Source organism: Ahaetulla prasina, chromosome 1 (assembly GCF_028640845.1).
Source record: "Ahaetulla prasina isolate Xishuangbanna chromosome 1, ASM2864084v1, whole genome shotgun sequence".
NCBI classification, from domain to species: domain Eukaryota; kingdom Metazoa; phylum Chordata; class Lepidosauria; order Squamata; family Colubridae; genus Ahaetulla; species Ahaetulla prasina.
The window spans coordinates 361,430,726-361,444,625 of NC_080539.1; the positions used below are offsets into that span (position 1 = coordinate 361,430,726).

At 43.0% G+C, this 13,900-nt stretch overlaps 1 protein-coding gene across 1 annotated transcript in view; it reads left to right on the plus strand.

The window, feature by feature from the left end:
- The first annotated feature begins 1,379 nt into the window (after positions 1–1,379).
- The window catches only part of TBXA2R (thromboxane A2 receptor), a 68,525-nt gene continuing 56,004 nt past the window's right edge, over positions 1,380–13,900 (plus strand). Inside the window, exon 1 of the mRNA XM_058163338.1 lies at positions 1,380–1,537. The gene's annotated coding sequence lies outside the window, so the exon portion shown is untranslated. The remainder of the gene's footprint in view (positions 1,538–13,900) is intronic.

A 13,900-nucleotide genomic window follows, 5' to 3' on the forward strand; every position in this document is an offset into this window, starting at 1 on the left:
GATGTGGGTCAAAGCTGCATTGAAAGTAAGTTTCTTAGAAACATGGCAGTTTGGATTTTGCTTTATTTTATCCCTTTATTATTTTTATATTATTTTTTACAAACAACTCAAGATGACGTATACCCTCCAACCCTGTGAGGTTGATTGAGCTGAGAGAGAATGATTGGTCTAAAGTCAGTCTGCCAGGCTTTCATGCCTACGTTGAGACTAGAACTCACAGTCTCCTGGTGATTGGGCCAAAGTCACCCAGCAGACTTGCATGCCTAAGATTAGACGAGAACTCATAATCTTCTGATTTCTAGTGTAGCACTTTAGCCACTACATCACTGGCTCAGCTTTAGCTACACGTTACCTCTTGTCTGGACTATTGCAATGCTCTCTACATGGGGCTCCCCTTGAGGAGCACCTGGAGACTCCAGTTAGTCCAGAATGCGGCTGCGCGGGTTATTGAGGGAGCAGTTCGGAGCTCCCATGTAACACCTATCCTGCGCAGACTGCACTGGCTGCCTGTTGTCTTCCAGGTGCGCTTCAAGGTGTTAGTTACTATCTTTAAAGCGCTTCATGGCTTAGGACCGGGATACCTACGGGACCGTCTACTGCCAATGTCTATCTCCCAACGACCGGTGCGCTCTCACAGAGAGGGGCTCCTCAGGGTGCCGTCAGCCAAGCAATGTCGGCTGGCGACCCCCAGGGGGAGGGCCTTCTCTGTGGGGGCTCCTACCCTATGGAACGAGCTTCCCCCTGGACTCCGACAAATACCTGACCTTAGGACCATCCGCCGCGAACTTAAAACCTACTTATTTCATCTTGCTGGACTCGCTTAAATTTTAAATTATCAAATTGATTTTATGGGTTTTAAATTTTTTGTAAATTTTAGAGGGTAATATTTTATCTATAAGTAGCCATATCAAATAGGTTTTTTAAGGGTTGTTTTGTATTGTTGTTTGTTTTCTGTATTTTATTCTTGGCTGTACACCGCCCTGAGTCCTTCGGGAGAAGGGCGGTCTATAAATAAAAATATTCTATTCTATTCTATTCTACACTTCCTTCCCCCACCCCCACTCCACCCCGATAAAACATCTGTTCCATCTGGAGTGGGGAATCCCCCTCATCCATTCCAGAGTTTGGTGGGCAGCTTTCTCACCCCTTTGCAATGAATGTCCTGTCCTGATTCATTTTTCTCTTGCCTCATCCTCAGTTCTAGGCCCTGGGGATTGAAATGGACTTTATTATCTTCTGCCGCACATGTGTTCTCTCTTAGCATTCTGGAATGACCTTCCCAAAGTAACCTTCAATTGCAAAAATAATTAAATTCCCTTTCCCAGTCAGGTCCACAAACCCCCTTCCCCTTCTGAGCTGACGAGAAGACTCCTGCAGATGCAGCCAACCTCTGGTCTAGAATCTGGAGGCCCCTCCCTTCTCCCACCCACCCTCCCTTCCGCCTCTTCTGTGCTTTGTACAAATGCAGGCAGTTTAGACAGACGCTGGGCTGCCCCCTGAGCCAGAGAACACCAACTTCTCAGTTCCCAGTTGAAAGGTAAGTAGCCAGTCCCTGGATCTCCTCTGCTTGCTCTTGGCAAGCTGTTTTTCTGATTAAAGAAGGACAGTTCTGGTACCAAGGTGCAGGCAGAAATTAACGGTGTGATGGAAAGGAGTAAACTGAAAATTTGTTCCTTTGGAAGCTCCTAAGATACAAAAATGATAAACCACAAGAAGAAAAAGTGAGAAGAGAAGCAGGGAGGAAGATTGGAAAACTAATGTTTTTCTCTTCTCTTCTCTTCTCTTCTCTTCTCTTCTCTTCTCTTCTCTTCTCTTCTCTTCTCTCCTCTCCTCTCCTCTCCTCTCTTCTTTTCTCTTCTTGAGATGAAGTTAGTAAATAGGAGCAGCAAATGATGAGAACATTGGCAGATAAATTAGGGTTATCAACTTAAAGTACTCTCCAAAATGCTCTTGACTGTGTCAAAATTTGCTTTCTTTTTTTTTTTTTTCTGAGTCAGTTTCTTCATTGAAAAACCCTTCCTTAATGTATTCATCACTTAATATGAGGAACTTCATTAGCAGGCGCAGCACACTCTTCTTGTTTAGTTGAATTGGTGTTGAGACTTCAGAGGATGGCTATTCTCTCTCTCTTTCAAAGAGACTTTCCAAAATAAGAACCATTCTCCAGATTACATTTGCTTCCGTATACTAATTTTCAGAGTGGGAACTTAACGAAAAGGCAAATTGTTTGTGGATACCAAATGCTTTCGCTCTTCTTATATATAAGCAGGAGAAGCAATGAATCAGAATGGACTGTTTGCAAGACATCAAGAGCTGAGTCTTGCAGACTATACACAAGAAAAATATATTTTAGAATGGAAAATGTGGATTGATTATATTCAAAATAAGTATCAGATAAAAAAATATCGAATAGCATATGAGTAAATTAGGAAATATTTTGTATTAGATTTATTTCTGAAGGAGAGGGGAATTGAGAGTGTGATTATGTGTGGAGTGACTAGAGATTATAATTTAGGAATTATTTTGGATTATGATTGTTAGTTTTGATACCCTGCATTTTGTTCTGGGAAGTCGGGGTGGGGTGGGGGTAAGGGGAGGGAATTGGGGGTTGAGGGTAGAGGATGGAGTGATGGTTAATGTACAGGGATTATTGAAGATGTATAAATATAATTAATGTAGGGTCGGGTCTGCCCAGTTACCATTTTAGAACGGTGGGGAGGGATAAAAGAGGAGAGAGTAGGAGGTAGGAAAGAGGAGAAGAGGAAGGAAGAGGGGTAGAAGAGGGAGAAGGATGGTGTAGGGTGGAGGGAGGAGAGGATGTAGATAAGAGAAGGAGAGGAAGGTCTGGAAAGTAGAAGAAGGTAGAAGAGGGAAGAGTGTTAAAAAGGGGGGGGTGACTGGGCAAGCCCGACTAATTGTATAACTGTACATTGGATGAGCTGAAATAAATAAAAAAAAAGAAAGAAAGAAAAAAGAGCTGAGTCTTGCTCTGACATCCATAAGTAAAGGATACTTACTGTCTTTTCAGAATGCATGTTGGTAGCTGATGGAACTCCATGCCACTATATGTGATGATAGGCTTCAGAAGAGATGAGATGCATTCATAGATAAGGAAGAGGGTTGTTAAAGGTTGGTTGGGCTGTTCATTTGCAGAAGCAAAACTACAATAAAAGCACAGCAGAAGGTACAGGAAACCCAAAGAAATGGATTCTGATCTTTGGAAGAAATAAATTGATGTTAGAAATAAAGAAATAAGCTTGGAAGAAATAAATTGATGTTAGAACTGCATGGTTTTTGGACCGTGCATTTTAAATTTGTGAGGCTTGTGGATGAGCCTGTGAATCATAAAAAGTCATCATCTCTTTTAAATAATTGTTGTTTGGCCTTCTAGTCTCTTGTCTGTCATAATTTGGCTGCAACATAGTTTTCTGTTTCTTGTGTCTCCCTGGTGTTCCACTACTTCATAAATCGTTGACACATTTTTGTGTGAAAGTTCCCTATAGTTCAGTGCTCAAATCTGAGGACCCAGATGCGTGAAGGAGCCTGCCTCCTGGTTACTGATTTATTTTATATATTAAATGTATACATTACGTTGATTGTTATTTATTGTTTATAGGTTTTTATGTTTTTAAGTTTCTTATTATTTTAATGTTAGAAAGCGGCCCAAAGTCATTTATTTGAATTGGGTGGTTATCTAAAACTATGAAATAAAAAAATAAATAAACAAATAATAGAACTTTGTACCCATCCTCCAATGGTGAACACGATTTGACTGACTGTAGGTGTTCTTGGCTTTTAAAAAATTAAAATTATAGACCAGGGATGTCAAACTCAAGGCCCGGGGGCCAGATCCGGCCCATTGGGTACTTAGATCTGGCCCACGGGGCTGCCCTGGAAATAGCGAAGGACTGGCCAGCGGAGCCTCTGCCAGCAAAAATGGAAGTCGGGAGGGCCGCGGGTGGCATATCTCGCTTAGCAAACAACCTCACCATGTAACAAATTTTCTGGACCAAGTTGTGATTGCAAATCAAGGATTACCTGTACCCAGAGCAAAAAAAAAAATGTTTCAATGCTAAAACAACAACAACAAAAACTCCCCTAAACTCTGCTGAAGATGTTACCTAGACTGATAACAAAACATTCGTAAAACAACAACAACCCACAAGCTCGGAGAACGAACCATCACCCTCATCCTCCACTCGAGCTACAGACATTCGTCAGTATTGCAAAGATTGCTGTCTTTTCTACCAAGACAGACAAACATACAGAAGAAAACTGATAAGATTTGACCAAAACTTCACCACGGAATATTATCCTGTTGCTCATGTTACCAACTTTCATTAGCATTAGAACAGGGGTGTCAAACTCAAGGCCCGTGGGGTGCTTAGATCTGGCCCACAGGGCTGGCCTGGAAATAGTGATGGACTGGACTGCAGTGTCTCTGCCAGTGAAAATGGAGCGGGGGAGGGCTGAGTGCGGCCCGCCTGAGCTCCATTTTCGCTGACAAAGGGTTGCAGGAGACCATCGCAGCCAAAAACGGAGCTCGTGAAGGCTCTGGGCGCCACTCCCAAACTCCATTTTCACTGGCAGGGGGTTGCAGGAGGCCGTCACACCCAAAAATGGAGCTCATGAGGGCCGCAAGTGGCATTCCCAACTCCATTTTCACTGGCAGAGGGTTGCAGGAGGTTGTCGCAGCCGAAATGGAGTTTGGGAATCAGTTTTGCCTGTTGGAGCACTCGGGCCACCGCAGGCACCCCCGACATGAATGATGTTGAGCTGGCCTGCCCTCCCTGCCCCCCCAGGAGGCCATCGCAGCAGAAGCCCATTCTTGCTGGCAGAGCACTTGGGCCACCACAGGTGCCTCCAACACAAGTGACATCGAGTGGCCATGCGCTCATTATGAAGCAGCAGAGCAAGTCAGGCCTTTCTGAAACAAATTTGGGAGAGCCACTTTGGTCTAGTGCAGGCGTGGGGAATTCATTTTATTTATTTTTTATTTATTTATTTGTCAAACACAACAGTATATATAAGTATAAGCATGAAATAACCATACGAATTGGATACAATCAAAGGGAACATTAGGATAGGAATGGTAGGCACACTGGTGCTCTTATGCACGCCCCTTACAGACCTCTTAGGAATGGGGTGAGGTCAATAGTAGATAGTCTTTGGTTAAAGCTTTGGGGATTTTGGGAAGAGACCACAGAATCAGGTAGTGTATTCCAAGCTTTAACAGCTCTGTTACTGAAGTCATATTTTCTGCAATCAAGATTGGAGCAGTTAACATTAAGCTTAAATCTGTTGTGTGCTCGTGTATTGTTGCGATTGAAGCTGAAGTAATCTTTAATAGGAAGGACATTGTAGCAGATGATTTTATGAGTTATACTCGGGTCATGCCGAAGGCGGCGGAGTTCTAAATTTTTTAAACCCAGGATTTCAAATGTGGTAGCATAAGGTATTTTGTTGTGATCAGAGGAGTGGAGAATTCTTCTTGTAAATTATTTCTGGACACGCTCAATTGTATTAATGTCTGAAATGAGGTTTTCCCAAGGAAATGTCCGAAATTTTCCCAAGGATGTCACGTGAGAAACTGGGACTCTTGTGGTGTACCTAACTGACAGGGCTGTGAAAGTGTGTAGGAGCACACGCACATACACACACGTAAATTGGAAAAAAAAAATAGCAGTCGCCTTCAAAATAAAAGCAACGCCCTTGTATTACGTGACTGGTGCATACTTATTTATATTTGATTTCTAATTTCCAATTGACCTCACGGGGAGCACAGAAGACTGCCAAAGTCCCAGATGGGCTGTATAATGCCCAGGTCTGGTCTAATGCTGAAGGCACGAGGCTAGAAACCAGGAAACTATGAATTCTAATCCTGCCTTAGGCCACCTGACTGACTTAGGGCAAGTCACAATCTCAGCCAAACCTACCTCACAGGGTTGGTGTTGTGGGGAAAGGAGGAAGAGGAAGGAGTATTAGGTATGTTACAGTGGTGGGTTTCAATTTTTTTTACTACTGGTTCTTTGGGTGTGGCTTGGTGGGCGTGGTGTGGCATGGCATGGCTTGGTGGGCGTAGCAGGGGAAAGATATTGTAAAATCTCCATTCCCACCCCATTCCAGAGGAAAGATACTGCAAAATCTCCATTCCCTCCCCAATCCGGTGGAAGGTTACTGCAAAATCCCCATTTTCTCCCGATAAACTGGGACTTGGGAGCCAGAGAATAGATGGGGGCGAGGCAAGTTGGAATTTTTACTGCCAGTTCTCCGAACTACTCAAAATTTCCGCTACCAGTTCTCCAGAACTGGTCAGAACCTGCTGTAACCCGCCTCTGGTATGTTAGCCATCTTGAGTTACTAATAAAAAATAATAAAGGGATAAAAATAAATAATATATTTGTATTTTCCTTGATTGCCTCATGTTTAACCCCTACATGTTCTTTTTTTGGTGTGTGAGGAAAAAACAGACAAAGACAAGAAAACGTAGAAAATAGATTTGAAGATGGAAATGCTTTTGACTTTCCAGACAAAAAGAGTGAGATTTTGATATGGAGCAAATAAAGGTATCTTTTTCCAACAGGAAGCCAAAAGCTATGCTGGATTATAACATCCATCATAACCAGCAGTCAGTGGCTGGGGAAAATGGCCATTTCAGTCCTATACAACATTTTCCCTTTCTGCCTTGTAGCAACATCAGATTTGATTCTTTTTACCACCAAGGCATATTTTCCTCCATTTTTTCCCCCTTTGGCTGCCAAAAGACAAAACTTTCCCTCTGTTTGCAGAACCTTTGAATCTCCAAATATTTGGTAATGCCTTTCAGTCTGGATATAAACATTTCATTTATATTAAAACAAACCAGCAATCCATCTGTTTTGGTCAAGTTTTAGCTAAGCCCGGTTTTGGGGACACCCACAAGTTAGGGGGCAAATTGTGTTGTGAAAACGGGAGAGATTTAGAAGATGGAGGGCAGGCAGGAATCAGGAACAATACATTCCCAAGGCTGGGAAAATGATAAGAGGGTCCAGATTAATCTGTGGCTTGCTGTTTGCGGAATACATTCGAAGGACATCATGAACCGAGAATACTGAATCAATCACAGTTTTGTTTTCAAAACATGTCAAATCAAGAAAACTGTAAAACAGGAAATAAATGCTGTTAATGCAAACAAATTGCTCTCAGAAAAATGTGTGTGTGTGTGAGAGAGAGAGGTGGGGAGCTATTGCTGCTTTCAGATATTTGGGGAAGTTTCTCTATGGATCATGCTTGGCTCCATATTATCCTTGATCATTTTTTAGGCTACCCCATTGCATTGCTTCTTTGTGCTTGGCATGGATGACTGACACCCTTTGAAGCAAATAATCATAGAGCCATAATGTTAGTGGATTTTTTTTAAGGACAGAGGATCATCTAGCTCAGGGGTCTCCAACCTTGGCAACTTTAAGATTTGGACAAAGCAAAGCTGGCTGAGGAACTCTGGGAGTTGAAGTCCACAAGTCTTAAAGTTGCCAAGGTTGGAGACCCCCGAGCTAGCTCAACACTTCATCAGTAAAGGAATCCCTACAAAAGGATGTGGAACCTGCCAGCTTCATGTGGCTTTTCGTCCCTTTTTAAGGGCTTCCTAACAGTGGTGGGTTTCAAATTTTTTTACTACCGGTTCTGTGGGCGTGGCATGGTGGGTGTAGCATGGCATAGCATGGCATGGCTTGGTGGGCGTGGCAGGGAAGGATACTGCAAAATCTCCATTCCACCCCACTCCAGGGGAAGATAATGCAAAATCCCCATTTCCTCCCCATCAGCTGAGACTCAGGAGGCAGAGAATAGATGGGGGTGGGGCCGGTCAGAATTTTTACTTCCGGTTCTCCGAACTACTCAAAATTTCCACTACCAGTTCTCCAGAACTGGTCAGAACCTGCTGAAACCAACCTCTGCTTCCTAAGTCTGCCAAGAGCCTGCTGTCAAATAATGGGTTTTTTTTTAGCAATGCAGTTTCTAATGGGTGCATTTGTCAATCAGGGATGTCCTCAGGGAGTGGTGAAAAGACAAGATGGCAGCCACAACAAATCAAAGTTCTGCCCATTTTTTACGTGTGACTGTTTCAATCACATTTTGGCTTTCCCCCCCAGAAATTGTAGATGCCCCTGCTTCCTTCCTTCTCCCCTCCCTCCCTCCATCTATTCAAACATCCATCCACCACTCACCCATTCATTTGTTGATCTATCTCTACCCATCCATCTGCCTATCTACTATCTATCTATTCATCCATTCATCTCAGTGGTGGGTTTCAAATTTTTTTACTACCGGTTCTGTGGGCGTGGCATGGTGGGTGTAGCATGGCATAGCATGGCATGGCTTGGTGGGCGTAGCAGGGAAGGATACTGCAAAATCTCCATTCCACCCTACTCCAGGGGAAGATAATGTAAAATCCCCATTTCCTCCCCATCAGCTGAGACTCAGGAGGCAGAGAATAGATGGGGCGGAGCCAGTCAGAGGTGGTATTTACTGGTTCTCCGAATTACTCAAAATTTCCACTACCAGTTCTCCAGAACTGGTCAGAACCTGCTGAAACCAACTTCTGCTTCCTAAGTCTGCCAAGAGCCTGCTGTCAAATAATGGTTTTTTTTTTAGCAATGCAGTTTCTAATGGGTGCATTTGTCAATCAGGGATGTCCTCAGGGAGTGGTGAAAAGACAAGATGGCAGCCACAACAAATCAAAGTTCTGCCCATTTTTTACGTGTGACTGTTTCAATCACATTTTGGCTTTCCCCCCCAGAAATTGTAGATGCCCCTGCTTCCTTCCTTCTCCCCTCCCTCCCTCCATCTATTCAAACATCCATCCACCACTCACCCATTCATTTGTTGATCTATCTCTACCCATCCATCTGCCTATCTACTATCTATCTATTCATCCATTCATCTCAGTGGTGGGATTCAAATTTTTTTTACTATCAGTTCTGTGGGCGTGGCATGGCCTGTGGGCGTGGCTTGGTGGGTGTGGCAGGGGAAGGTTACTGCAAAATACCCATTTCTTCCTGATCAGCTGGGACTTGGAAGGCAGAGAATAGATGGGGCGGAGCCAGTCAGAGGTGGTATTTACTGGTTCTCCGAACTACTCAAAATTACTGCTACCCGTTCTCCAGTACTGGTCAGAACCTGCTGAATACAACCACTGTTCCATCTGTACATCTATCCAGCCATCATTGAATCCTAACCATGGAAGCTAATTCCTATTCAGTGAGAGAGAGAGAAAATAACATTACTGTGTTCATTATAAGGGAATTGGTGTTCAAATCTCCAAAATTAAATTGGCAATATCAGGATAATAGGAAAGGTACATGCAAACAAAAAATTTTGACTAAAAGATAACAAAATACTAAGAAGCTTGCTCAGGCTCCACACATGTGACAAAAAAGAAAAGATATTAAAGTTAGTAATCCAGGTAGTATAAATATTAAACAAGCAACTTAAAATACAATTATAAAAAAGTTGATAGAAAAAACCAATAACATTTTCCAAAAGGGAATTGAGGATTATAAACTTTTCTTACACAGCCCCTGTCAAACCTGAGAAAAATATAGTAACATAACATAACATAACATCAGAGTTGGAAGGGACCTTGGAGGCCTTCTAGTCCAACCCCCTGCCCAGGCAGGAAACCCTATACCATCTCAGTCAGATGGTTATCCAACATTTTCTTAAAAATTTCCAGTACAATCAACTCATTTAAAAAAAGAAGTTAGAAGAGAACCTGTGGTTACTAATGCTGAGCCAGAGGCATTGCTGCCTGTCCATATTCAGGCAGGTGTAGTTGCTCTTAATTATTCTTTGCCTGATTTTGTGTGCCGCTATGATGCAAACTTGGCAACTTTGTGTGTTATTTCAGGATTGATGTTGAAAAGTAGAAATGGTTTATAGTGTTGATTGGTGAATCCTGTTTTGTTGGTCAGGAGCCCAGCTCAGTGAGAAAATCCAGACCAAAGCATCCCAAAATGTTAGCTGCTTAAGCCTCTACTACTTAATCCATTCATTAATTACTTTCTAAATAAATAATTGCACTGGTGAATACATTTAAAAAGGGACAAATCTTAATGTTCTTTTTCTTTTATTCCTCAGTCCATTAAATGTTGTACCTTAGAATTGTTGATGAACATATCTTTTCTTTTATGTACACTGAGAGCATATGCAACAAGACAAATTCCTTGTGTGTCCAATCACACTTGGCCAATAAAGAATTCTATTCTATTCTATTCCAAACTCTTGTCTTCGCATTTCCAGGGCCAAAATTTTAGTCCCAACCCCGCCAAAGACCACATAGCCTCTGGAAGTCTCCCTGCAATTCCCAAAATCAAATGTACCCGTCAGAGTAAAGGAGGTGGCTATGTACCGTATATTGAATAAATGAATGAATGATGATACTAGGAAAGAAACTTTATTCAATTAGATATATAAATGTCTAATTTTCAGCAGTATAACGCTCTACCATCACTATGTAAATTTTTCTCCATTGAATCATTAATATCTGTGCCCCTTGCTCACCTCCATCTAACGCAGAGGTGTCAAACTCGATTTCATTGAGGGCCGCATCAGGATTGTGTTTGACCTTGGGGGGGCCAGGGGGGGCAGGCCAGTTCAACGTCACTCGTGTCGGGGGCGCCTGCAGCGGCCCGAGGGCTCTAGCAGGCAAAACTGACTCCCAAGCTCTATTTCGGCTGCGACGGCCTCCTGCAACCCTCTGCCAGTGAAAATGGAGTTTGGGAGTGGCACCCAGAGCCTTCACAAGCTCCGTTTTTGGCTGCCATGGCCTCCTGCAACCCTTTGTCAGCGAAAACGGAGCTCGGGAGGGCCGCACACAGCCCTCCCCCGCTCCGTTTTCACTGGCAGAGACATTGCGGTCCGGTCCATCGCTGTTTCCAGGCCAGCCCCGCGGGCCAGATCTAAGCACCTCACGGGCCTTGAGTTTGACACCCCTGTTCTAATGCTAATGAGAGATGGTAAAGTGAGGAACAGGATAATATTCCATGGTGAAGTTTTGGTCAAATCTTATCAGTTTTCTTCTGTATGTTTGTCTATCTTGGTAGAAAAGACAGCAATCTTTGCAATAGTGACGAATATCTGTAGCTCGGCTGATGGTTCATTCTCCAAGCTTCTGGGTTGTTTTACGAATGTTTTGTTATCAGTCCAGGTAACATCTTCAGCAGAGTTTAAGGGAGTTGTTGTTGTTTTAACATTGAAACACTTGATTTGCTTGATTTGCAATCACAACTGGGTCCAGGAAATTTGTTAAATGAGGAGGTTGTTTGTTAAAATATGAGATTTTTATTTATTTATTTACATTTATATCCCGCCCTTCTCCGAAGACTCAGGGTGGCTTACAGTGTGTAAGGCAATAGTCTCATTCTATTTGTATATTTACAAAGTCAACTTATTGCCCCCCCAACAATCTGGGTCCTCATTTTACCTACCTTATAAAGGATGGAAGGCTGAGTCAACCTCGGGCCGGGCTTGAACCTGCAGTAATTGCAGGCTGCTGTGTTCTAATAACAGGCTTCTAACAGCCTGAGCTATCACGGCCCTTTATTATGATTATGGAACGCTGCAACTGTTAACAATTGCACCATGATTGCCAAGTACCTGAGTCATAATAAAAGGACCATAGGATGCTGCAACAGTTGCAAGTGCAAGGACCGGTCATAAGTCACCTTTTTCAGTGCTGTTATAACTTTGAACAATCACTACACAAATGGTTATAAATCGAGGATTACCTATAAAGCTGAGACTGCTACTCCCTAGAATTTTTGTAAGAAAATTGTGGCTAGCTGCATTCAGAAACCCTGGTTGGAGTAAGCTGATATAGAAAACAAAAGTCCAATTTATTTAATTATATTTTGGACAAAATATAATTAGCAATTATTAGTCTAGTTGCCCCCCCCCCACTAATCAGATAATGCAATATTATTCTGTTTAGTAAATGTGGTTGGAGAACACAGCTTGTCAGCTCCTCTCTTAGGAATATTGTGCCTAATACAATTTGGGAAAGTAGTCATTCCCACCTTCTAATGCCCCTTTTTAAAACATTTAATGGCAGCAGAGCTGAAAGGAGCCATTGAAGTCATCAAGTCCAACCCGCTGCTTAATTTACAAATCCTGACTGGGGAATTCTGGGAGTTGAAGTCCACATATCTTAAAGTTGCTCAAGTTGAGAAACACTGATCTCTGGTATATGTGTATATCAGTGGTGAAATTCAATTTTTTTTACTACTGGTTCTGTGGGTGTGGCTTGGTGGGTGTGGCAGGGGAAGGATACTACAAAATCCCCATTCCCTCCCCATTCCTGGGGGGAGGATACTGCAAAATCTCCATTCCTACCCCACTCCAGGGGAAGGATACTGCAAAATCCTCATTCCCTCCCCACTCCTGGGGGAAGGATATTGTAAAATCTCCATTCCCACCCCACTCTGGGGTCAGCCAGAGGTGCTATTTGCTGGTTCTCTGAACTACTCAAAATTTCCATTACCGGTTCTCCAGAACCTGCTGAACTTCACCCCTGGTGTATATGTATGTGTATACATGTGCATGTATTTGTGTGTGTTTCTATGTGTAAATCTGCAAGATGGAGAGTATGGCATGGCAAATGAAGCCCAGGAGTACCCATGATCATCACCTGGCAGATGTTTGCTTTAGAAAAGATTCAAAAAGTTTGCTTTGAACCTCACAGCACCTATCTACCATTCATTGAAGCAGAGCAAATTTTGTCAATTTGTGATAACCTTGTTCCATAAATGTGACCTGCTAATGGAGAAGACAGTATCAATTACCAGGATGCTCCAAATGCAACCATACTCACTTTTTGCAGAAGGATCCTCACACTGTTTTACACAAGCCTGATATTTAATCCAGGAACAAACTTTCCAGATAGCATTTTGTTGGTTACCTCCATCCATTCAGAGATACATCTAAGACAGGGGTGTCAAACTCAATTTCATTGAAGCTGCATCAGGGTTGTGTTTCACCTGGGGGGGGGGTCGGGGTCGGGGGGGGTCTGGCCAGCTTGACGTCACTTGTGTCGGGGGAGCCTGTGGGAACCTAAGCACTCTGCCAGTGAAAACGGACTCTGTTTTCGGCCACAAAGGTCTCCTGCAGCCCTCTGCCAGCGAAAACGGAGTTACGTTTTTGCTGGTAAAGCAGTGGTAAAATGTAAAATTTGTTACTACCAGTTTTGTGGGCGTGGCTTGGTGGTGGTGGTGGGTAATGTGACTGGGTGGGCGTGGCCAACTTTTTTTTTTTACTTTTAAAAGCATTTTTTTTCTACAACCTCTTTGGCCGAAGAAAAAAATGCTTTTAAAAGGCTCATCTGACGATCCCAGCTGAGTTGCCTGATCCTCGGAGGCTTTTCTTTTCTTTTAAAAGCATTTTTTCAGCTGAAAAAAAAATGTTTTTAAAAGTTTTTTAAAAAACCCTCTGATGATCATGCAGCTCAGGTTGGCATGGGGGAGGGGGAGGGATTTTTGCCTACCAGTTCACCGAACCATCCACCACCATCGCTACCAGATCAGGCGATCTGGTCCAAACTGGGAACATTTCACCCCTGTGGCAGAGGCACTGAAGGCTGGTCCTTTGCTGTTTCCAGTGCCTTGTGGGCCAGATCTGGCCTCCGAGCCTTGAGTTTGACACCCATGATGTAAGACATTTGTATACTCTTGAGACACTAATAAGTTTAGGCGACTTTGAACAATCCCATTATTTTTCAGGGTTGTTCAGAAATTTGAAATAAATCAACAAATTGCAAAGTTTAATGAATTGCAAAGAAATGCTGTGCTCCTCTTTCCTTCTGAATCACTTCCCAAGTGCAAACAGCCTGGTGCAGAGTGCTGGGGGGGGAAAAAAACCAGTGTTGGTT